Genomic DNA, 25933 nt, shown 5'->3' with positions numbered 1-25933 from the left:
CAGAATAATATAATTTATGCTACACAGTCATCTTAAAGTTTTGACTCTTAAAAAAATTTCCCCTTGGGCTTTCTCACCATGCCCATTTGCAGAAATGCTACATTTTGTTTAGATCATTTATTGTTGTTGGGACGTTTTTGACAGATGTTTTATTTAATTGTATTTTAATTTGATTATTCTAAAACGACCAGCTTTTTACTATTTAATATATGGTATGAAAGTAATGAACTCCAAATTATATACATGATGTTTTTACTTTATTAGAGATTATTTTAACACTGATGGCAAGTATGTGGGAAGACATGTCAACCTATAAACACATTGACAATCGTTATTTTTAAATGGATTTTGCCCAAGACATTTTAACCAGATGCAACTCCTATTTTTGAAAGAAGTTGTTACATAAGTCATACTTACCTTTACAGAGTCATAACTAATTCCACACTCTGCATGCTTTAGAAGTGCACACCATTGCTGGGCTAAAGTCCTGTTTCATGCTTTCTTCCATGTGCACAGGCACTTCGACTGACCCATGTGGTTATATTTATTATTACCTTTTGCATTAGTTTTGTATTAAAGAATACTGAAGGTTACAGTGTTTTGTACAATAAATTGGAATAAAAATCAATGCGATCAAATTATCCTTCAGGAAGTTTTGCTAACTTAACTATGACTTGCAGAATTTTGTGTGGACATATCAAATAAACACCTATGATAACTGCCCTCACATGGGCAGATATTCAGCCTTATTGGAGTTCTCATTCCCACCTTCCACCCTCCCCATCCAAAGCAGCAATTTAGTGGCCAGATACAAACGTCTAACTGAGCTACATTAGACTTTTGCTTAGATTCAGTTTGTTAAAGTAGTGTGGTATAATTTGGGAGATAGAAGGAACTGCAGATGTTGGAGAATCTGAGATAACAAGGTGTAGAGCTGGATGAACACAGCAGGCCAAGCAGCATCAGAGGAGCAGCAAACCTGACGTTTGTGGTCTAGATCCTTCTTCAGAAATGCCCAAACGAAGGGTCTAGGCCCGAAACATCGGCCTTCCTGCTCCTCTGATGCTGCTTGGCCTGCTGTGTTCATTCAGCTCCACACTTTGTTATCTGCTATAATTTGGCAATTGGTTTTTACAGCTGCTACATAAAGGTTATGGAGGACACAGGATTTGGTGACTTAGGTATGGGGTGGTGGCTGTAGTACATCTTGACATGATCATCAAAATGCTACGAGAATGATGTTGGTATTATCCACCTGTCCCAGGAGCAGTGAGTTGGCTGGCTCAGCTTCCATATGGAAGTGGCCACCAAATTGTACAATTTCAACAACTGAACCTACAACCTCACAATAGGGTGCGGTCAGACTGTGAAGAACACAATGGCAATAAATTTTTAGGTACCTGGTACTTTTCATGTGAAAGGAAGAACACCTTGAAAGTACTTCAGTACATAACTCATCAGTTCAACCAGGAGGAGGTCACAGAGACCATCTCATCTAGAAGAAGAATGTGTTTTGTTTTCAGGTCCAAGAGGAGCAAACCAGTTCGGACAGCATCTGGCTTTGTCAGGATATTGGAATTCCAGATGGTGTATGGTCGTTATCGACTACATGCATGTGGTCCTGCATAGTATCCATAACAACAAGGAGATATAAATGAGCTACAAGGGCTACAATCCTATAAAGAAGGAGTTGACGTTTTTCCACTTCAATGCATCTGGCAGCAGAAATAACATACTCATGCTGTGTTACCCATATCCACTCTCCCAAAGGACCAGACACATGATTGGGTCATGAAACGGCTCTCCAATCACATGCGGGTAGGACGTATAGAATGGCAGACACAGAGCACCCTTTAAAAACACTTTGGAGCAGACTGTCAGCACCAGTTCAACTGCCTGAGGCCTCCTCTCTGGAGAGGGGGTCTTGGAGTTGGCTCCCTCACCTTCCAAATTGTTGTTACATGAAGGTATTGTCATTGGCTTCAGGAATTGGCTTCAAGTGGGCAGGGCCTGGGAAATGAATATTCAAGGCTATACGTGCTATCGAAAGGACAGACTGGTGGGCAGACGTGCTGGGGTGGCCCTGTTGGTGAGGAATGATATTCAGTCCCTTGCAAGGGGGGACATAGAATCAGGAGATGTAGAGTCAGTATGGATAGAGCTGAGAAATTTAAAGGGTAGAAAGACCCTAATGGGAGTTATCTACAGGCCCCCAAACAGTAGTCAGGAGGTAGGGTGCAGGTTGAATCCAGAGTTGAAATTGGCCTGTCACAAAGGTATCACTACAGTTGGTATGGGAGATTTCAACATGCGGGTAGACTGGGAGAATCAGGATGGTACTGGACCCCTAGAAAGGGAGTTTGTAGCGTGCCTCCAAGATGGATTCTTAGAACAACTTGTACTGGAGCCTACCAGGGAGGAGGCAATTCTGGATCTGGTGTTATGCAATGAACCAGAGTTGATCAGGGACCTCAAAGTAAAGGAGCCATTAGAAGGTAGTGACCATAATATGATAAGTTTTAATCTGCAGTTTGAGAGGGAGAAAGGAGAATCGGAAGTGTCAGTATTGCAGTTGAATAAAGGGAACTATGGAGCTATGAGGGACGAGCTGGCCAAAGTTCAGTGGTACAGTACCCTAGCAGGGATGGCAGTGGAACAACAATGGCAGGTATTTCTGGATATAATGCAGAAGGTGCAGGAGCAGTTCATACCAAAGAGGAAGAAAGATCCTAAGGGGAGGTAGGGGCGGCTGTGGCTGACGAGGGAAGTTAAGGACTGTATAAAGATTAAAGAGAAGTATAACTTAGCAAAGATGAGTGGGGAGCCGGAGGACTGGGGAGCTTTTAAAGAGCAACAGCGGATAACTAAAAAGGCAATACACAGAGAAAAAATGAGCTATGAAGGAAAACTGGCCAAAAATATAAAGGAGGATAGTAAAAGCTTTTTTAGGTATGTGAAAAGAAAAAAAATGGTTCCGACTAAAATTGGGCCCTTGAAGTCAGAAACGGGTGAATTTATTATGGGGAACAAGGAAATGGCAGATGAGTTGAATAGGTACTTTGGATCTGTCTTCACTAGGGAAGACACAAGCAATCTCCCAGATGCAGTAGTGGCTGAAGGACCGAGGGTAATGGACGAACTGAAGGGTATTTATATTAGGCAGGAAATGGTGTTGGATAGACTATTAGGGCTGAAGGCTGATAAGTCCCTGGGACCTGATGGTCTGCATCCCAGGGTACTTAAGGAGGTGGCTCTAGAAATTGTGGGCGCGTTGGTAATTATTTTCCAAGGTTCTATAGATTCAGGATCAGTTCCTGCAGATTGGCGGGTGGCAAATGTTGTCCCACTTTTCAAGAAAGGAGGGAGAGAGAAAACAGGAAATTACAGACCGGTTAGCCTGACGTCAGTGGTGGGAAAGATGCTAGAGTCAATTATAAAAGATGAAATTACGATTCATTTGGATAGCAGTAACAGAATAGGTCAGAGTCAGCATGGATTTACGAAGGGGAAATTGTGCTTGACTAATCTTCTGGAATTTTTTGAGGATGTATCTATGAAGATGGATAAGGGAGAGCCAGTGGATATAGTGTACCTGGATTTTCAGAAAGCCTTTGATAAAGTCCTGCATAGGAGATTGGTGAACAAGATTAGGGCACATGGTATTGGGGGCAAAATACTGAGTTGGATTGAAAATTGGCTGGCTGACAGGAAGCAAAGAGTAGTGATAAACGGGTCCCTTTCGGAATGGCAGGCAGTGACCAGTGGGGTACCACAAGGTTCGGTGCTGGGACTGCAGCTGTTTACAATATATATTATAGATATAGATGAAGGCATTAGAAGTAATATTAGCAAATTTGCTGATGACACAAAGTTGGGTGGCAGTGTGAAATGTGAGGAGGATGTTATTAGAATACAGGGTGACTTGGACAGGCTAGGTGAGTGGACGGATGCATGGCAGATGCAGTTTAATGTGGATAAATGTGCGGTTATACGCTTTGGTGGCAAGAACAGGAAGGCAGATTACTATCTCAATGGAGTCAAGTTAGGTAAAGGGGAAGCACCATGAGATCCAGGTGTTCTTGTACATCAGTCAATGAAAGCAAGCATGCAGGTACACCAGGCAGTGAAGAAAGCTAATGGCATGCTGGCCTTCATCACAAGAGGAATTGAGTATAGGAGCAAAGAGGTCCTTCTGCAGCTGTAAGGGCCCTGGTGAGACCGCACCTGGAGCATTGTGTGCAGTTTTGGTCTCCCAATTTGAGGAAGGACATTCTTGCTATTGAGGGAGTGCAGCATAGGTTCACAAGGTCAATTCCCGGAATGACGGGACTATCAATGTTGAAAGATTGGAGCGACTGGGCTTGTATACTCTTGAGTTTAGAAGGATGAGAGGGGATCTGATTGAGACGTATAAGATTATTAAGGGATTGGACACTGTGGAGGCAGGAAGCATGTTTCCGCTGATGGGTGAATCCAGGACCAGAGGACACAGTTTAAAAATGAGGGGTAGGCCATTTAGAAGAGAGTTGAGGAAAAACTTCTTCACCCAGAGAGTTGTGGATATATGGAATGCTCTGCCCCAGAAGGCAGTGGAGGCCAACTCTCTGGATGCTTTCAAGAAAGAGATAGACAGAGCTCTTAAAGATAGTGGAATCAAGGGTTATGGGGATAAGGCAGGAACAGGATACTGATTGTGGATGATCAGCCATGATCATAATGAATGGTGGTGCTGGCTCGAAGGGCCGAATGGCCTACTCCAGCACCTATTGTCTATTGTCTATTGATTGCCATATTCACATTGAGAGGGGAGGAGGTGACAAGGAATAAATGTTTTGTCCAGTGGTACTCACATCCCAAGATTAAAAAACAAACTCGCAGTACCTCCAAAGTGGGAAAGTTTTCCAATTTGAGCTGATATCCTTACTACAATGAGCAGTGGTTATTCACTGTGAATAGTTGCATCTTTTTTCCAATATATTTATTTGTTAACCCATTGTTCTCTCCAGTCACGCTAGCCACAGTGACAGTGGCGTTCTCTTCTCCTACTTCTTACGTCATTATAAAATTGCCAATCTCAGTTCCTATCTCTATCTCATTTCCACTGAAACTGTAGTGGGACATCTTCCTTCAGAGCCAATGATTTATTAGCTATACTCTTTGCTTCAAAAATTATAATTCACTTTGAATGTTGCTTCTTTAGCCATCATTGTCTAAAACACCAAGCATAATGATTTATAGACTTACAATTCTTGCTTAATGTATGATATAGTTTACCGACTTGGTACCTTATTTAGACAGCACTGTCTCGAAAGAAAGTTGAACTTGTTGACCTTTTGAATCTTACGATTAGATTACTGAATAATCAGCTGATTAAGCATGCAACAGATCTTCTGATTCAGGCTGCCAACAAGTCAGGCTATAGCGTGTTGACAACAACACTGACGAAGCAAATTCAAAACCCAATTCTTGAAATCAACACTTTGGGTGAAAAGTAATGAATATATTTATGGGAAATGAGTTCATGGCAATCAAAATCACACTTCAATTAGCATGTCAAGAGAGAAACAGCAGAAGATTGTTCTAACTATAGTTTACAGGCAGGTTTTTAAGAACTTATAAAGATCCACATGCAAAGTATTCTTTTTATTTCGATCTGTTAAATGTAATACAGAGGAATGGCTCTACCAAAGTTGACTGGAGGGGTGTGCGCTGAGGTATGGTGGGCTAAGTTCAGCCTCGTAGTGCCATTGGTGCTAGTGTTGTGAAAGTCTGAAATTTCAACAGTATCGGCTGGGCCACTTCCAGCCTTGTGGTGCACACTGACTGGGAAGTTACCAGAACAGGCGCATTATACATCCATCAGAAGCATGCAAACTAGGCAGATCATGATACTCAGCAGAGACTGAGGCTCATTTTGCACCCAATCTGTCATTTTGAACTTGTCTCTTTAATGTTTCCTCTCGTCCTGTCAGCTGAACAGGTGTACAGATGCCAGAAGGACTCCACACTAATATGATTAAAATAATTTGACTTTCTTTTAAGGCAGACGGAGCATAAGTGGGTGGTCAGTGTTGTTGAAGGAGTTTGGAGAATCTCCTGAATTCACAAGGGAATAGTGGTCACCTAAGCATAGTGGTCAATGGAGGTAGAAGGCCTGGAGCTGCCAGCAGAAAGTTTACTTCAATAATGGCATCTATGGTAGCAATTCCTTTGGCCTGTTGCATGACAGGGATGTGAAGGAGGCAGCAGGGAAGGGAGCAGTGTGCACTGAGAGAAATCAGAGAATGGTTCTGTCCTACACAGATATTACCACCAAAGGTCTTCAGAGAGCATTTCTCCTACCTCCACTTCAGGCAGGAGCAGTGTTTCATGTAACTATGTTTTACCATGGAGTTGTTGATTGAACAGTGCCATTTACCAAATAGACCTAGAGCTGCACAACAAGGCCAGAGTATCACTTCTAATGGCCATCAAATTCGCTGCTACTCAACTTGTACACCACAGAATCTTGCTAGGTCAGAGTCGGCAACATTTCAAACATTTCAAATTTCCAATGAGGTGATAGGAATAATGATAAGTTTAGGGAACTTCCTTCTCCTCTCTGGCAAAAGGGAGGTCAAAGAAGGAATGATTACGTAGCTTTGCCACAGGAATTCCCAGTGGTTCAGCCAACAAAATGTGTCCATTTTACCCTGTAGCTCACACAAATTAACAAGGTGACTTATGTTATATTAATTTATGCGATTTGGGATTATCAAAGGGTTGTTAAGAGTTGACACATTGCTGTGAGTCTGAAGTAGGCCAGACCAGGTTAAGCCAGCAGTTTTCTACCCTAAAGGACATTGGTAAACCAGATGGGTTTTTGAAACAATTAGCAACAATTTCACCCTTAATTCCAGACATGTATCGAATTTAAATTCCAAAATTTGCCATGGTAAATTTCAAACCCAGGTTCCTCAGAGCATTACCTGGCTCTCTGTATTAAAGGACCACGAGACCATCGGCCTACAAGGGTGATGACACCATGAATGAGTAGTTGGATTGTGTCTATGCTCAAAAATCATATTGGTGAATATCTACAAAATATTCATCCTCACTTCTCTGAGTCAACATGGTGAACCAAACAGTGGATACTTGGCAACAAAAGCTATGAACTCCCATAGAGATTGATACCCCACATTCAGCACCTGACTATCTGTGGACAGTGTATGAGACTCTATGATATGACTATGAGCATCATGGGACAAACTATCAGCATCTTTAGACAATTATTTGTTATCAGCGTCACCATGGAACGGTGTCCAGCATTATCCAAGGTATATGCTGAAATTCATATTGGCCTGCTTCTTCCACCACAATCTCACAGCCATGGGAACAAACTACAGCTTACACATCACGGCACACAACAGGATGAGGTGGACTGAAATATAAGCAAGTGCATATAGTAAGAAAATGCCACTTAGGTGATGCCAGATTGAACAGCGTCAATGATACCCAGCCCAAGAAAGTGGAATGCCGTCTCCTGAGGTAACGCATGGCATTGTCCTGCGAGTGAGAGGGTAGGATGTCAGTGAAATTATTGCAATGTGTTTTGATATGCCACCATTATTAAATTACTGGATGCATGTGAAACATACAAGACTGGGTGTGAGGCAAGATTGCAACAGTTGACCTTTGAGGTCTCCTATGGAAACCTAACCTCTCATGTTAGGTCTCCAACATCATATTTAAGAATATGGAAATTATCTTATTCTAGTTCTATAACCAGTCACCTCCTTTCCATCAAAGTTTACGCGTGGCTATTCAAGGAGCAGCTACAGCCATAGTAGATCACCCTGCCTTGAAGAAATGTGGGCTAATTGGGTGTTATGCTAACCAAGTACACATCCAAAGTACCCTGCTGAGCATGTAACCAGCCAGTCACACATTTTTGATTGGCCTGCACAGTATAATTATTGTGATAAGCCGGCAGCATTAAGTTTGTGTACTGCCCTTCTCAATGGGAAAAAGAGTAAGGGCAGTGCGCATCTCAATCTCTGCATCAGACCTCAGGATTCAGGTACATAATTCTATGAAATTTGTATCACAGGTAGACAGGACCGTAAACAATGCATTTGCTTTCATTGCCCTGAGATTTGAGCATAGGAGGTGGGATATCATGCTGAGCTTGTACAGGATGTTGGTGAGGCCTCTTCTAGAGTACTGTGTCCAGTTCTGTTTGCCATGTTATAGGAAGGATATTATAAAACTGCAGAGAGCTGAGAAAATATTTACCAGGATGTTGCCAGGAAAGGAGAGTTTGACTTATAAGGAGAATCTGCATAGGCTGGGACTTCTTTCGCTGGAGCATAGCACATTGAGGGGTGATCTTATACTGGTTTGTAAAATTATAAGGGGTACAGATAAGGTGAATGGCAGATGCCTTTTCTCAAGGGTGGGCCATTTCAAGACATATTTTTAAGGTGAGGAAAGAAAAATTTTAAAAAGACATGAAAGGCAACATTTTTTACACAGAGAGTGGTTATTGTGTGAAATGAACGTCCAGAGGAAGTGGAGGATGTGGGTACAGTCTGAACATTTAAGAGGCATTTGGATTAGCTCACAAATAAGAAGTGTTTGGAAGGACATGGGCCAAACACAGGCAGTTGGTACTAATTTAATTTGGGATTATGGTCAGCATGGACTGGTTGAACTGAAGAGCCTGATTGTGTGCTTTATGACTCTATGACTGTCTAAAAATGGGACCACTTTGAATTTTTATCCCAAAATTCTCTCTATCCTGAGCAAGCAGGATAAAATTGAAAATAAAATTGCAGTCTTTGATTTACTAATCCAGTCTTTGATTTATTGTCATGTATTGTAGAATGTATTTTTGATTAGTTCACTAAGACTAGCAATACTGTGTAATTGACCATTTTAATGATCAGTACAATCAGCTTCAGTTTAGAAACAGGCACTATCCTATTCCTTCAACAAGGAGTCACCTCTGTTTGAGACTGTCTAATCTCCTGCTCCTGGTTTGCTCTTACCCCTTAAGGTAAATTTTGATACTTTAGAGGATTGCTGTCTACTATAATTGAATATTGCAACAACATCCCTACCTGCAAACAGAATTCTAACAAGAGGCATAAAACAAGACTGCTGTGGTCAATACCACCATCAAATTCTCCAGCTCCAATTTTCCCAGTCCGTTCCTGAAAAATGCAGTTTAAATTGAGCTTTCTTATTTAAGTCTGCCTGAAAACAGTGGAATTTAATAACTCTATTAGTGATCCTTTCCTCTCAGAATCAAAGATGGCATAATCTTGTTCCTGCTTCTTGACTGACCTTATTTTTTCAATCATAGAACATAGAACATAGAAAGGTACAGCACAGTACAGGCCCTTCGGCCCACGATGTTGTGCTGTGGAATAATCCTAATCCAAAAATAAAATAACCTAACCTACATTCCCCTCAATTCTCTGCTGTCCATGTGCATGTCCAGCAGTCGCTTAAATGTCACTAATGACTCTGCTTCCACGACTACCACTGGTAAACTATTCCATGCGCTCACAACTCTCTGGGTGAAGAACCTCCCTCTGACGTCTCCTCTATACCTTCTTCCTAACACCTTAAAACTATTACCCCTCGTGGCAGTCAATCCTGCCCTGGGGAAAAGTCTCTGGCTATCGACTCTATCCATGCTTCTCATTACCTTGTACTCCTCGATCAGGTCACCTCTCTTCCTCCTTCTCTCCAGAGAGAAAAGTCCGAGCTCAGTCAACCTGTCCTCGTAAGACAAGCCCTCCAGTCCAGGCAGCACCCTGGTAAACCTCCTTTGCACCCTCTCCAAAGACTCCACATCTTTCCTATAATAGGGCGACCAGAACTGGACACAAATCACTTGCTTCAGTATTGTTAAAATCTTTCACATGTGCCTTTGGCCCTTCATAAACATGTTTCTCATTGCCTACTCTTCATTTAATGTAGCTAATTCTCCTTTCTGCTGCAAGACACTTTCTGTCTTTGAAGCTCAATATTACCAGGCCATTGCCCTCAGCAAACCAGACTGGCTCAGAATACATTTCTTCTTTAGGTTGTGATAATCTGGTGCTGTATATTGTCAGGAACAACATCATTGCTATGCCTCATTTAGAAGTAATCTAGTTTGCAATTACTCAAGGCTTTCAAACGCTCATGAAACAGGCTGACCTCATTTTAGTTTGTTGTTATAATGCTGGATTGTTTCTCTACACCGTTGGAGTAAATAAGAACAGAATAATTAACCATTGCAACAATTTGCATCAACAGCAAAATAAATACGTAAATCATTAAGGAACATACATAGAAAGAACTGCAATTGGAGAACATTAATCATGTCTTCAGGAATGCCATAAAATGTTCCATGATTTTGAAAATTATGACATCTTATTATGCAGATAATATATTACAAATTCATAACTGTGCTAGTTTGAGTGATTACACTTATAGGAATCTGAAGTTATTTACACATTGCAAAGGACAAAACTCTACAACAAACTTGTAAGATTTCAAATTGACCAAAGATTTTTGTGAAAAAGATCAGTTTATTTTGAAATAAGATTCACATGATATACCCACATCTAAAAATTAATGATAATACATGACAGTTTTCATTTTCTAAACATGTTAAACTTAAAGGCCCAAAAATATATGCAACTTTGACCTCTGTATGTTGCCAGATAAGCAGAGGCTATTTTAGAGCCATAGCTATTCCCTCATAAAGGAGGCAAATTTCTGAAAAACAAAATATTACAGACACAGGAAAGCTAAAACAGATGCAGAGAATGCTGGGAGTAATCAACAGGCATATTTGGACAGAGAAAGAGATTTAATGGCTGGAAATTTCTGTTTTTAAGTTAAAATATGGCTCTGGGGCATTTTTGAAGGCATAACATTTGCCATAGCCCATGGTGAGTTTTGAAGTGACAAATTATTTTTCAGCTCTTTTCATAGGCAAGCGAGTCCTATGATGGCCATAAACAGCAAGACACTTCGGCTGGTGGATGACAGTTTGTCTCCCATCTTGTACCTTTTGGGATCGAAGGATGTGGTGCCTTATTTAGCAGCCACCTGGGAACCCCTTCGTAACCCTGCAGGGCACAAGCTCCACAACAGGCAGTGGCCATCACTGCCATCCATCCCACTGGATATATCTGCAAAATGCCAGAAAATGGCAGCAATTCATTGCTGTTTCACATTCCTACTGATGGGCAGAAGGTGGTGCCATATCAGGCCTTGGTGACCTGGAAGCAGATCACATGTGAGGTCAAACATCTGAGAAACATTAACAAAGCAGGATCCAATATTTGAAGTGGATGTGTAGTTGTTTGGACTCTCGGAAATACAGCCAATCTCGTCCATTCCTCTACGTGAGGGTTTGTGTTTTCTCACTTATTAACCCTCTCCCTTCTCTTCCTCAGGCACAACAAGTTGACGTGCTGCAAAATGAAAGACACCCACAAAGTGTCATAACCGGCAAATTTGAGGATGAAGTCTGTGAATCCTCAAAGGATACATAACATCAGCATCTACCACCAGCAGAAAGATTCTTCCCTGGGAGACAGCTTTAGCTTGATTAGATTCAGGGACACAAATGTGGTGAGCACATGACTGTGACATGTCCCAGATGGCAGAGGAAGGAATGCCTGAGGTCTCTAGCACCTGAAGGACAACTGCAGACCAGGCAGCTCCTCAGCACCACACAGAAGTGGAGCTTTTGTACTCAGCCATAACTGACATGTCAACCTGAAGGGAGAGAGAGAGAGTGAGAGAAGAACATCAGATGGAAATACTGGATGTCCTCACTACACTCCAATGAAAAATGGCAGGCCTATGATAGCCAAGTGCTCACATGCTGGAACTATCTCCATGGAAAGGTTGGTAGCCATCTTGAGGGCCCACTTCTGGCAGAATAACAGTGAAAACTATGCATGGTGATCAATATTGCACTCACAAGAAGTGAGTGGTTATTTTCAAATTATAACGATGTTGCCTGTCTTTACTTGTACAGTCATCTTCTTTCAATCCAAATACAGCAAGGCCTGGACAATTTCAAGGTTTGGCCTGACGTGCCGTAAGTAATATTTACCCAACACAAGCATCAGTCAATGATTATCTCCATGAAAAAAAGAGAATCAAACCATCAACCCTTGATACTCAATGGCATTGCCACCGTGAGTCCCCTAATGTCAACATCCTAAGGGTTGCCATTGACCAGAATGTGATGGTCTAGACATATAAATATGACAGCTGCAATAGAAGATCAGAGGATAGGTGTCCTGCAGTGAGTAAATCACATCCTAACTCCACAAAGCCTGTCCATCATCAGGGCAGAGGTATGATAGAATATTCCCCACTTGCCTGGATGAGCACAGTTCCAACAACTTTCAACAAGCTGGACAGAATTCACAATAAAGCAGCCCACTTGACTGGCACCAAATCAACAAGGATTCGTTTCCTCCTCAATAGAAACAGTGTGTGCCATCTACAAAACACACTGCGGAAATTCACCAAGGGTTCTTAGAGTGTATCTTACTAACCCAGACCACTTCCATCTAGAAGGATAAGGCAACAGATACATGGGCTCAACATAATTTATAAGTTGCCTTCCAAGTGACTAACTATCCTAATGGAAATATATTGCCATTGTAATAGTGTCAAAATCCTGGAACTCCCTCCTTAACAGCATTGTGGGTCTACCTTCACTACATGGGCAGAAGTTCAAGAAGGAATCCCACTGCCATCTTCTCAAGGTAAACTAGAGATAGGCAATGAGCACTCGGCCAGCCGGTGACAGCCCTAGTCTCCAAATAAATTTTTAATAAAATCATTCTATGGATGGGTTAGGAAATTTGTTGCTGAAAGGAGTTTAGAAGAGGATCACTTTTACAGCACTGCTTATGTTTGAGAGTAATAGGTGTGTTTTCTCCAATAATCTCAGTAACACCTTTTCCTCAATGATTGGATTATCCTCTCCTACCATATTTGCTCTCTCCACTTCATTTCCAGCAGGGTGACTCACCCCACCCCCAGCCTTAAAGATGAAATACTTCACTGAATTCATACAGAAATGACCTATAAATAAAACTTTTAAATATAATAGAACAGTGCAACTTTCTGCTTACAGTACCTCCCTCTTACTAACATTCCAACTTCCTGAAACTCCTACTCCCTGATCTTGCTTGTTGCCCTATATCCCTCCCTTCCCTGAATCTCCAACTGTCACCCTTTACCCAGGCCTGAACCCCGGTCCAGCTGAACTACCTCCTCCCTGACTCATGCTCTCTGAAAGCTCGTTATGAATGAGTATTCTGGAGGTGAGTGGTGAGAGGCAGCAGGAGCAACTTCAAAAGTCATTTAAAATGGAATGCATTATAATGATACTAGTTCTGCACCAGTGCTGCCACACTTCCAAAACCCTGGAGATCCAGCATCGGATTGGATTTGGATCTTGAATGGAAATCAATGTCTAGGGGAAAGAATGGTGAGTGGCCGAATCAGGGAGTGGACAATTTGACAAGAGGATGGGTCAGGTTTGGGGAAAGGCTACAAGTGTGAGGGTCATGGAGGGGGAATGTTTGCATGTTAGATGGTTAAGGTCAGGGAGAGGGATGGGTGGCAAATTGGTATCCAGCACAAGGATGGACCACAATTCAAAGAGTTAGAGAATGGGAGATGCTATTCCAAAATGGCACCAACTGGGCCATGTGGTACATGACATTACAAAGAATCTCAATGAGATTCCAGGCCCCATGAACATACTGGTATTAAAACAAATTAATATTAAACAGGATAATGTTAAATAGGGTCCTACTGGACGAGCCCCTTACTGACCTAGGGAAAGTGCAAGCTTCTTGTACAGTGACTCTCATTAACCCTTGGCAACATTTAATTTATAAGGGACAGGTTGAAGTTTCACTCCTAATAACGATACAGTTCTGCTGCTTTCCAGTTGGTTCTGCCACTCTCCCATGAACTACAGCAGATGTCTGGCATCGATCCCAAGAAACATTGGAGGTGGATTCATTTCAAATTGGCAGAAGATCAGCTTTACAGATGTTACTGAAAATAATGTGCAACTCACAAAGTAATAGATCTGCCTGCTTTGATTGCAGAGTTGATTTAAAGAATGCTTCAAAAAAAAAGTAGCATTCACAGTTAAATATACAAATACCTTTAAACAATTTAATCAGTTGTCGTGTTCAAAATCAACTGCTTTTATAATTTGTTCTAACAAGACATATCTTTAATGCCAAAATCAATTTTCTTGTATGTGACAATTGATTAGCAATTCCTTGAGTTTCTACAACAAATTTATCATTATGTCTATAACTGGCTGATTGTTCCTCTGATGTGAGGTCCCACACATCAGTAACAAAATCAGTAACACAAAACATTATAGTTTTATCATACGTCTGTGCAATATTAAAGTTAAAATGTTGTAAGTTTAGCTCCAGATCTATTGAAACATTGGCTGTCCATAATAGCAGTTTTATTCTTTTCTTTATCTTTCCACACTGCATTACAGCAGCCAAAGCTACAGCCTGTATATATCAAGACTACAAGTACAAAATAATGGGAGATTCTCAAATCTTATCACCATGGGAACTACTAAGATCATGTTTTTACATGTACAATCAAAGATGTATCACAAACTGGCAAACCCAGTGTATTCTTGGACCATCTTTCACAGGACCATTAAAAGAAATATTGTGTGATAAGAATATTTATTCATTATTACGTATTGGGTTGCACTGGAGAAATCAGAAGGACATCTGCAAATAAATCATGTGTTCTCGCAGTGAACACAATCATTTTAACGTCTAATTATGCAGCATATTGGAGAGTGGTGACCTTATGTATAACTAGCAAAGGAGTATTACGCTTCTGTGTTGGGGCCTTTGCTGTCTACAATTGATGTGAATGATTTGGAAATGGAGATAGAAATTAATTCCTCCAAATTTGCAGATAAGAACTGAAATAACTGAGAGGTTCTAGAAATGACAGATTATAAACAAAAGGATAGAAGGATCAAGGATGTGTACTGATAGGTAAGCAGGTTTCAGTTAAGATGGACATGTGCAATCCGATGAGATTAAAAAAGGATCCTAAACATTGAAATCAACTAAATGGTTTTATGCTGTAGGGCAAGACAGATGAAAGAGATTGTGGATAACAATGTTAGATCTCTGGAGCTATCAGCAGTGTATGACGGCAAGAAATACAGAAAATATAACTTTGGCTTTTATAGCAGAATAAATGGAGTACAAATCTCAGGAAGAAGTTCTGAGACAAAAATTTGTTTGCTCTGCAAGGATGGTGTCAGCTGGGTGCGGTAACTGATCACTACACTCGAGGGTCAATTGAGAATGGGCCATAGGGATCGCTGTAATAAGCTGCAGTATGTCACATTTCCCCAGGCAAATCAGCAAAAAGAAATGAATTTCTGGGTGTTACTTTGCTAATGTGGTTTTTTTTTGTCATTAGGTCCTCAGATGAAGAAGACAATTGGCATCACATTTAGTGTGCCCAGCTGACACAATGTTCCCGCTCGTTGCAATTGAGTGCAAAGTTGAAATTTAGATTTCTTCCAAGCCACCACTAAGCTCCTGCTAGCTGTCTTTTGGGAGAATGGTCCCTTTAAAGCATGATGTCCTTTTCAGCCGAATCAATGTCAGCAAGGAACTCAACTAACTTATCGGAACCAACATAGCATCAAACATGAGGGAAGTCACCCCCTCTCAGTTAAACCTCTACACTGTTTTTCATGAGTAACATGGATTCAACAATATCCATTTTGTTTGTAGGGAGGACTGATCCAAGCTCTCCCCAAGTACTGTGTATAATTCTGGTCACTGTGTTATGCGAAGGATATTTCTTCACCTCACTACTGGAAGCCGAAAGGAGGCCTTCTTAGCACTGTCAATCACAACACTGGTCTTCTAGGAAAATAGCCACATTTGGACACTAGAAATAATCATGTTTGAAGATGCTGTTGTGTCTGCATTCACGCTGCATACTTGCTACCTCCACTACGCCCAAGTGAGTATGTCAACAAGGACTAACTATCTTCCAGAGATAATGGGAACTGCAGATGCTGGAGATTCCAAGATAATAAAATGTGAGGCTGGATGAACACAGTAGGCCAAGCAGCATCTCAGGAGCACAAAAGCTGACGTTTCGGGCCTAGACCCTTCATCAGAGAGGGGGATGGGGGGAGGGAACTGGAATAAATAGGGAGAGAGGGGGAGGCGGACCGAAGATGGAGAGTAAAGAAGATAGGTGGAGAGAGTGTAGGTGGGGAGGTAGGGAGAGGATAGGTCAGTCCAGGGGAGACGGACAGGTCAAGGAGGTGGGATGAGGTTAGTAGGTAGCTGGGGGTGCGGCTTGGGGTGGGAGGAAGGGATGGGTGAGAGGAAGAACCGGTTAGGGAGGCAGAGACAGGTTGGACTGGTTTTGGGATGCAGTGGGTGGGGGGGAAGAGCAGGGCTAGTTGTGTGGTGCAGTGGGGGGAGGGGATGAACTGGGCTGGTTTAGGGATGCAGTAGGGGAAGGGGAGATTTTGAAACTGGTGAAGTCCACATTGATACCATATGGCTGCAGGGTTCCCAGACTGACCTATCCCCTCCCTACCTCCCCACCTACACTCTCTCCACCTATCTTCTTTACTCTCCATCTTCGGTCCACCTCCCCCTCTCTCCCTATTTATTCCAGTTCCCTCCCCCCATCCCCCTCTCTGATGAAGGGTCTAGGCCCGAAACGTCAGCTTTTGTGCTCCTGAGATGCTGCTTGGCCTGCTGTGTTCATCCAGCCTCACATTTTACTAACTATCTTCCAATTTGCTTCAACCCCACTTCATCTCCTGGCTTATACATGTAAAGACTAGATAGAAGTTCTGCTGCTGACAAGGAGCCTCCTAGAAATGACAGAAAGCAAATGCAACAAAGCCCGCAACTCTCCTGTAGATGTCCTGCTAGTCTGCTAGAGATTCAGTAAAGGTCTGCCATAGCCCCACTGAATCTTGGCTTTAGTAAGTTTAATGTAGTTACAGCCTCTGCAACATTGGACTTAGACAAGAAGTGGTTCATAAAAAAACAGTTTAGCAATTTAATCAGAGTATGATGACAGAAACAAAGCAATAGGAGCTCCTTCATGAAGATATGCCACTTCTGGTCATGCTCCATGCTACAGATGCAATTTGCTGAAGTTGGTTACAGGATGGTCATGTGACTGCTCCACTGAAGAATTGCCTGGACTGTATTCTTTGAAACAGTTTGAAGGAGCTTGTGGCTTCAAATGTTCCAGGCACTGTAAGAACAAATTTGCATAACGACACTTACCAGTACAGCTTAATATTGTGCATCGGTGAACACTAAAGAATTTACCGAAATCCTTACCAAATTCTCTGTTAAAATAGTTGTTTTATAATGGTAATTACAGAAAGTTGAACACTAACATTACTTGTGCAAGATTTCATTTTCTAGTGTTTGGATGCCTATGACATAGCAGGAACTTAAAGGCGAATATATATTTGCAGAGAGAATCATGCACTCTGACATATTTTACTACAACGTATCCTCACCATATTCAGAAATGTGCTTGCTTGTCTTGTAAACAAAAATACTTAACCAATTAACAGGAATTGTAGGGGTAACAGCATAATTTCAGTTTTTCTGTTAGGAAATTTTTGGCTACTGGAACAATCTAAACTGGAATTATTGCTTTCTTGGTAACATAATAATCAGTCCAATTAGGTTAACAGATGTGAAAGCAAATTTTTTTCCTATTTTCCTGCACCCTACTATTGCTTTGAAAGAATTTATTTAATTTCAAGGAGCTTGAAGAGAGAATTTTATACACTATTACTTGATAAAAAAATTCATTGATAAAATGGTTTAATTATTTCTTCTCTACTTGGCTTAATTAATTATTTCTAGTGTAATTGTACTCTCTGCCAAAGGTATGGGAACTCATGAATATAGTTGTGCCTAAAGTTTTCAACTGTTCTAACTTTTCATTTGTAAAAACATTGGGACGGGGGGGGCGGGGAGGTGTGTGGGGGTGGGGGGGAGGTGTTCAAATTCTCATATTTCCAAATGCAGCAAACATGAAACGGATAATGTTACAATAACTAAAATGGACTATCAATTTTCACTTCTTTCATTTAATTTTTAACACCTTAGACATTTAAAGGACGAAAATGATTTCCAAACAAAATCGTGAAATCACTGCCTTAAGAAGACCACAATAATCATCTATCCACACACTGAACTCATCCATTAAAGGTGAAAAACACTGTTGCCATAGTCCTACAAAGTCATTGATCTGCTCTTCTATCAGAGAGAGATAACTGGATTGGTTTAACCTGAGGGTCGTCACATCTCAGCCAAAGTTAGAGGCTGAGAAGGAGAGTCCAATATTGTAACATCAACTGATGCAGGAATTGAACCCACAGTTTCGGTGTCACTCTGCATTGAAAGCAGCCATCCAGCCAATTGAACTTAGTCCAATAAATTATTAAAACGCAAGGCCCAATTGAAACTGATACTAACGTGTCATAAAAATGACTGAAACACTCACTCAGATCTGTATCTCCTGTTTGATTTATACTTTTCTGGAAGTTTCACACGTTAGCATGGAACTCACAGTCAGATTACTGTGAAAAAGAATAAAACCAGATATGGAAATAAACAAAGGAACTGTATTTAAAGCAGCAGCTGGAGTCAGACAGAGAGAAGTAAATGAACCTGTATTAGGAGAACAAGAAGGCTTGCTCTCTCTGTCTCTCCACCGCTTGAAAAATATTGTCCAGATATAAAGCAATTTGTAGAATCATCCAATTAGCAAGAACTTGAGGATATCTATAAATTTTACCATTGCTAAAGAAACAAGACACCATTTAAACAATTGTGGTCTCATGTTAAAACATAACACAACAAGGACTCTAAGGACCTTTTTTTTGGGCAAAACTGCCTATTCTTGTTCTTGAGATAGTAGGAACTGCAGATGCTGGAGAATCTGAGATAACAAGGTGTAGAGCTGGATGAACACAGCAGGCCAGGCAGCATCAGAGGAGCAGGTTCTTGTTCTCTTTTTTGCACTAGAAATTGTCCCTTTTTAAACAGCTTACCAATGTTTGCACTTGTGCTCAATGTTATGTTTTGTTTTTTATCCCTGGGTTACCAAGTAATAAGATTCCTCTTTCTTTTACACAGGTAAACTTCACAACCAGCTCCTTAAATCTTGCCTGGTACCACATTTCAATTGAAGCATGATATAGCTGAGTGCTAAAAAGAATTAAAACTTAGCCAATCAAGGGAGTTTGTGGAGATAGAGGAAATGAATAATCTCATCTGATGATAACAGTCGGAAGTAACAAACTACCATTTTCTTTGCTATAATTGATAAATATGGAAAGTTAGATCTTTGACATTTATTTTGGAAGATTGTAAAGTATTCCATCCGTGTCCCTGAGTCAGAAACTCCAGGGTCCTGTCTCATTCCTGGACCTGACAGCCATGAAAGATGTATTCATAATGTGACCAAACAAGTTAGAAATCTGAACAAACTTCCGATATCTTGACGGTTGGCAATAAGTGAGAGAGGGGTTCCTGGTCTTCTATGCTTGATATATAATGGCAAATTATATCCTTTGTTGACAGGTTAGTGAGTAGGATAAAAAGTTCCTGTGGAAACAAATGTAAACATTGTTTTGGCAGTCACATGTGCCACTAAGGGTGCATAGAGACAAGAAGAAACTTATTGTGAAATAACCATTAACTTTGGGATGTAGAAGGCGAATCTTGAGGGGAGACCTGTCTGTCTGTGGGTTCTCTCATTCAAGGCAAAATATCTCTGCTATTAAATTGATGCTCATAGTAACACCAGCCCTTACTGGAAACTTTCCCTGCCCCAACCACATCAGTTTGGATTTTTGTTCTCTTTGTGTTGTGAATCAATGACTCCCTGTGGAGATTGAATTAACCACTTCAGAGTATAGCAATGAATACCAGGAAAGGAGCTTTGGAGTCTGATGGGTTTTTACATCCTGTTTTTTTATATATATTTAAGTTAGGTTTGGCTGAATTATTGAAGGCTGTTGGGAAGATCTATTTATTTATGCCTCAGAGGACATATCATAGAATAATGGGAAACACAAAATTTAATTGGATTAGCTTTGCAGGAGCATAGAACACAAAACATAGAACATAGAAAAGAACAGCACAGCACAGGCCCTTTGGCCCACGATGTTGTGCCGTGGAATAATCCTAATCCAAAAATAAAATAACCTAACCTACATTCCCCTCAATTCACTGCTGTCCATGTGCATGTCCAGAAGTCGCTTAAATGTCACTAATGACTCTGCTTCCACGACTACCACTGGTAAACTATTCCATGCGCTCACAACTCTCTGGGTGAAGAACCTCCCTCTGAAGTCTCCTCTATACGTTCCTCCTAACACCTTAAAACTATGACTCCTCGTGGCAGTCAATCCTGCCCTGGGGGAAAGTCTCTGGCTATCGACTCTATCCATGCCTCTCGTTACCTTGTACACCTCGATCAGGTCACCTCTCTTCCTCCTTCTCTCCAGAGAGAAAAGTCCGAGCTCAGCCAACCTGTCCTTGTAAGACAAGCCCTCCAGTCCAGGCAGCATCCTGGTAAACCTCCTTTGCACCCTCTCCAAAGCCTCCACATCTTTCCTATAATAGGGGAACCAGAACTGGACACAATATTCCAAGTGTGGTCTCACCAGGGTTTTGTAGAGTTGCAGCATAACCTTGTGGCTCTTAAACTCGATCCCCCTGTTAATGAAAGCCAAAACACCAAATGCTTTCTTAACAACCTTATCCACCTGGGTGGCAACTTTGAGGGAGCTATGCACTTGAACACCAAGATCCAGCTGTTCCTCCACACTGCCTAGAATCCTGACTTTAATCCTATATTCAGCATTTAAGATTGACCTTCCAAAATGCATCACTTCGCATTTATCCAGGTTGAACTCCATCTGCCATTTCTCAGCCCAGCTCTGCATTCTGTCAATGTCTCACTGAAGCCTGCAATAGCCCTCGATACTATCAACGGCACCTCCAACCTTTGTGTCATCAGCAAACATATTAACCCACCCCTCAAGCTCCTCATCCAAGTCATTTATAAAAACTACAAAGAGCAGAGGCCCAAGAACAGAGCCCTGCGGGACATCACTCAGCACTGACCTCCAGGCAGAATACTTACCATCTACAACCACTCTCTGCCTCCTGTCAGCCAACCAATTCTGAATCCAGACAGCCAAATCACCCTGTATCCCATACCTCCTGACTTTATGAATGAGCCTGCCGTGGGGAACCTTATCAAATGTATATTAGGCAGCAGTCTGGATCCCCCACCCCCTGTCCCCCAAGTTATAAAGCAAGAGAGGTGCTGAGACTGATTCCTAGCAACAGTGTAATTGGCATCACCAGTGGTAGATAGGAGTCTAACATTGGTCGCATAACAGGTATCTGTCAGTGACCCGTCACAAGCGTTCCATGCAAGGTAATGAGTAGTGAAGGAATTTGATTGGTGTCCTTGCTGCATGAAATTTAAAGTTACTAACAGATTGGAGGAGGAAAGACATGGTTAGATCCTTCAGCTCTTTTGCAACTGATCCTCCTTTCATCTGGTTTCCACCTGGCTCCACAAGTTTGAATAAAGTCCAAGAGATATTGAAGATATGAAACTAATGGCTCTCTAAATAGCTTTAGAGATAGTAGCAACTGCAGATGCTGGAGAACCTGAGATAACAAGGTGTAGAGATGGGTGAACACAGCAGGCCAAGCAGCATCAGAGGAACATGAGAGCTGATGTTTCGGGCCTAGTCCCTTCTTCAGAAAATGAAGGAGGGCCTAGGCCCGAAAGGTCAGCTCTCCTGCTCCTATGTTGTTGCTTGGCCTGCTGTGTTCATCCAGCTCTGTAAATAGTATTTGTTTATTCCTGTGGTTTGGAAGTCCTTAAACTACTGACCACATATCGCTCTAAGTTCAGATCAAGCAATTCTTTAAATAGGAACTTTATGAATGGAGGCTTGAATTCATCTACTTCACTCTGGAACTCAGGTTCAATGCGTCATCCTCCGCCACGTCTGCCACCTGCAATCTGATCCCACCACCAAGGCCATTTTTCCCTTCCCACCCATATCTGCCTTTTGGACGGACCAGTTTTATGTCCCTGTTAATTGCTAAGCATCCAGAGTAAAACAAGTTTAGTCTCAGCAATCCAGAAGGCAAGTTGACTGCATAAGATAGCAGATCCTTTGAATGCAGCATTAGGTTGACAGAGATTGTAAGAACTGCCGATGCTAGAGAATCTGAGATAACAAGGTGTAGAGCTGGATGAACACAGCAGGACAAGCAACATCAGAGAAGTAGGAAAGCTGATGTTTTGGGCCTACACCCTTCATCAGAAATGCAGGAGGGGAAGGGGATTCTAAAATGAATATATAGAGGGGGAAAGTGGATGGAAGGTAGATAAAGGAGAAGATAGGTGGAGAAGAGATGGACAGGTCAGGGAGGTGGGGATGGAGCCAGTAAAGTTGAGTGTAGGTGGGGAGTTAGTTGGTCAGTCAAGGGAAGATGAACAGGTCAAGGAGGCGAGGACAAGCTGGGCTGGTTTTGGGAGAAGTCAAGGAAGGTGGGGAGACTTTGAAGTTTGAGAAGTCCACATTGAGACCATTGGGCTGCAGGGTTTCCAGACAAAGTATGAGGTGCTGTTCCTATAACCTTCGGGTGGCATCATTGTGGCACTGGAGGAGGCCCAGGATGGACATGTCGTCCAAAAAGTGGGACAGGGAGTTGAAGTGGTTCGCAACAGGGAGGTGTAGTCTTTTGTCATTAAACGAGCGTAGGTGTTACACAAAGTGGTCTCTAAGCGTCTGCTTGGTTTCCCAGATGTAGTGGAGGCCACATCGGGAACAGCGGATATAATATATCACATTAGCAGATGTGCAGGTGAATATCTGTTTAATGTGGAAGGTTTTCTTGGGGCCTTGGATCGGGGTGAAGGCGTGGGGTAGGTGTCGGGGGCAGGTGTAGCAAAAAGTGCTGGGAGTGGTGGGGCTAGTGAAGAAAAACCAGCGTTAAAATTTTGGGTCCGGAAGACTGTTCCTACTTCACCTTCAAGTATCTGTACTTTAAGGTCCTTCTCATTGCTGCTTGCTCATGAGCAGTCAGTAAGATAAAGCACTCTCATTGCATGATACTGAGGTAAGGTGGCATTTAAGTATTCAGTCATGTAGTGAAGTCTCTCAATGATACATAGCAGTGTGGGAGAAATTCTGAGGCAATTCCTTTTCAACCTTGCATCATTGGTTAGCTTTCAAAGTTTCAAGTTTGTGAAGACTGCTATTTTATTGAAATTCATTCATGAGATGAGGGTGTCACTTGCTGGGACAACATTTATTACCTATCCCTAATGTCCCAGAGGGTATTTAAGACTCAACCACATCATAGTAGGTCTGGAGTCACATGTAAGCCAGACCAGTAAGGATGGCAGATTCCTTCCCAAGAAGGACATTAGTGAATCAATGGGTTTTTCCAACAATCGACAATGATTTCATAGTCATCATTAGACTCTTAGTTATGGATTTTTATTGAATTCAAATTCCACCATCTGCCATGGTGAGATTTGAACCCCGGTCCCCACAACATTACCTTGGTTTCTGGATTAACAGACCAGCGATAACACCAGTCAATCATCACGTCCCCAGTAGGCCTGAAATGCTGAGCATCCTCAAAGGCAATGTTGAACCTCAGAGAGAGGCAACAATTTATGCAGTTTCTCTCAGCAAGTCCCTTTTGTTATAAGGGACCGGGGAGATGCGGCCTTCCCATTGTATACCTCTCAGCCTTGAATGAAATGCATTACCTTAGGACGCTGATTGATGGATTGAATCATTGCTTACAGAGACGTGGAACCATCACTGATTTCATGCTCACACTCAGAGTGAAAAACTGTGGAAGATCAATGCAGGCAAGCTCTATCATATTCCCTGAACATTACTTTTAGTCATTGTGTTGTCTACAGTAAAATACAATATCTTGGCTGCAAACAGCAACAGGGCTGTTCAAGGATCTTTGATACCAGAGGTTATCTGCATGCAAGGTGTTGGTTTAAAAATAATAATTGGAGCTGGGTTTTAAATATGATGTCAAACAGCATAGATGCTGCAAAAACCCAGCAGCAGCAAACACTTCCACTTCTCCTGTCATATGATTCCAGTAGACTGATGCTGGAGATGCCAGTTGCATAATTAATGGGTTTATGAACAGACATTTGCTTGAAAAATGTTAGCACGGGCCATGGCAATCCATTTGCCATGAATCCCTCCCAAAGAAAACACTTCATCAAAAATTGGAAAATTCAGTTCGATATTTTTCAGGGCCAGTTTGACTGCTTTTTGCTTCTTTTTTCAACAGCAGACAACGCAGACAAATTTTGTCAGGATATCCATTTATCAAGTTGGATTCTTGACAAGACGTCAATAGAAACGTCAATGAAATGTCAGGACAGCACACTCCGTGTTGCTTGGGCTTAATCTGGAGGCACAAATGAACGTGTCTAAATCCTGGATTACGCATGCTATGGGGCTAGTGGTCAGCAGAGGGTACTTTTCAGTTTTGAACATTCCACAACGACAATGAGCTTTATCTTTTCTAAGTATTCTTAAAGCATTTTCAATAACTGAGACTTCACTGCTGAATGCAACTTTTCTTATTTGTTAAAATTCAGGCTTTAGAATACATTTCCAGATCATGATATTTCATATTAAACACTTTTCAAACTTGGGAACAGCTTGCAATGTTTGATGAAAGAACAGATAATATACAGATCATAGCAGTGAAAACTGGTATGCACAGGAAACATTGCTCAAAGGAAGTCAGAAACTAAAAAAAAATGTGCATAAAAAGCAAGCGAGAGAGATTAAGTGAATTTCTCATTGCATTGATGTGGACCTAAGAATTAATCAAGATTACATCCTACCTTCAAATGAATATATAACTCGTTGTTTTCATACCCAACTTGAGAACATTTCCGGCAGTCACTTAGACAAATGTATTTTTGCACAAAATCTTACAAGGTGCAAGCTATAAAAGAAACGGATTAATCAACGGTGACATTTCAATAAGGAACTGAAAGAGCCTTCTATCAGCTCTGGGCATTAGTCCAATTCTTTCAGCTGCTTTCTGTACAGATAGATTGACTACAGCATACAAATAGCAAAGACCACTAAAAGGCAGATCAACGTCAATTAATTAACTGTGTTTTCTTTAACCATTCCAATTGGTTGGCTTCATGAATACTCACCAGTTTCAGTTGACAGGAAAAATAGCAACAAAACCGTAACCAGAAAAACATTAGGCTGAAAACTGATAACATACAGTCTATAAACACATCACTCCTTGATATAAATATAGAAATTGCTGGAAAATCTCAGCATGGCCGAGCAGCATCTGTGGAGAGAAAGAAGGGTTAATGTTTCATGTCCAGAGATTTTTCTTTGGAGCTGATTGTTGCTGGGAAAAGGTCGGTTATATATGCTGAAGATGGGGTGGGTGGAGGGAAGAGGAGTAAACAATAGATGGAAATGGAGCCGAGAGAGAGAGAGAGAAAAAGCAATGGACAGAGAAATGGGTAAACATCAGCCTGGGAAAAATCCATATCTCCTCATTGGGACCTTTAATGGCTGACAATGGGTTGCTTGGGGTAGCAGCTCATGTGATGACAAGGTCTGGTGTGGGGGGTGGAGGGGGTTTGGAGGAAGGAGATGGGAGAAGGCCCTAAAATTATTCCACTCAATATTGAATCCAGAAGGCTGAAGGGTTCCCAAGGGGAAAATGAGATGCTGTTCATCCAGAGATAATGGGAACTGCAGATGCTG

General features: G+C 41.6%; 1 long non-coding RNA gene across 1 annotated transcript in view; it reads right to left on the bottom strand.

Annotated features, from left to right (window-relative positions):
- LOC125453762 (uncharacterized) overlaps positions 1-25206 on the bottom strand; it is a 62035-nt gene extending 36829 nt beyond the window's left edge. The window contains exon 1 of the long non-coding RNA XR_007247847.2: positions 25036-25206. This is a non-coding gene — a long non-coding RNA (uncharacterized LOC125453762). The remainder of the gene's footprint in view (positions 1-25035) is intronic.
- Positions 25207-25933: the final 727 nt, after the last annotated feature.

Source organism: Stegostoma tigrinum, chromosome 7, assembly GCF_030684315.1.
Source record: "Stegostoma tigrinum isolate sSteTig4 chromosome 7, sSteTig4.hap1, whole genome shotgun sequence".
Taxonomy (NCBI): domain Eukaryota; kingdom Metazoa; phylum Chordata; class Chondrichthyes; order Orectolobiformes; family Stegostomatidae; genus Stegostoma; species Stegostoma tigrinum.
The sequence above is the reverse complement of the archived record's forward strand: the minus strand, read 5'-3'. Positions and strand labels throughout refer to the sequence as shown.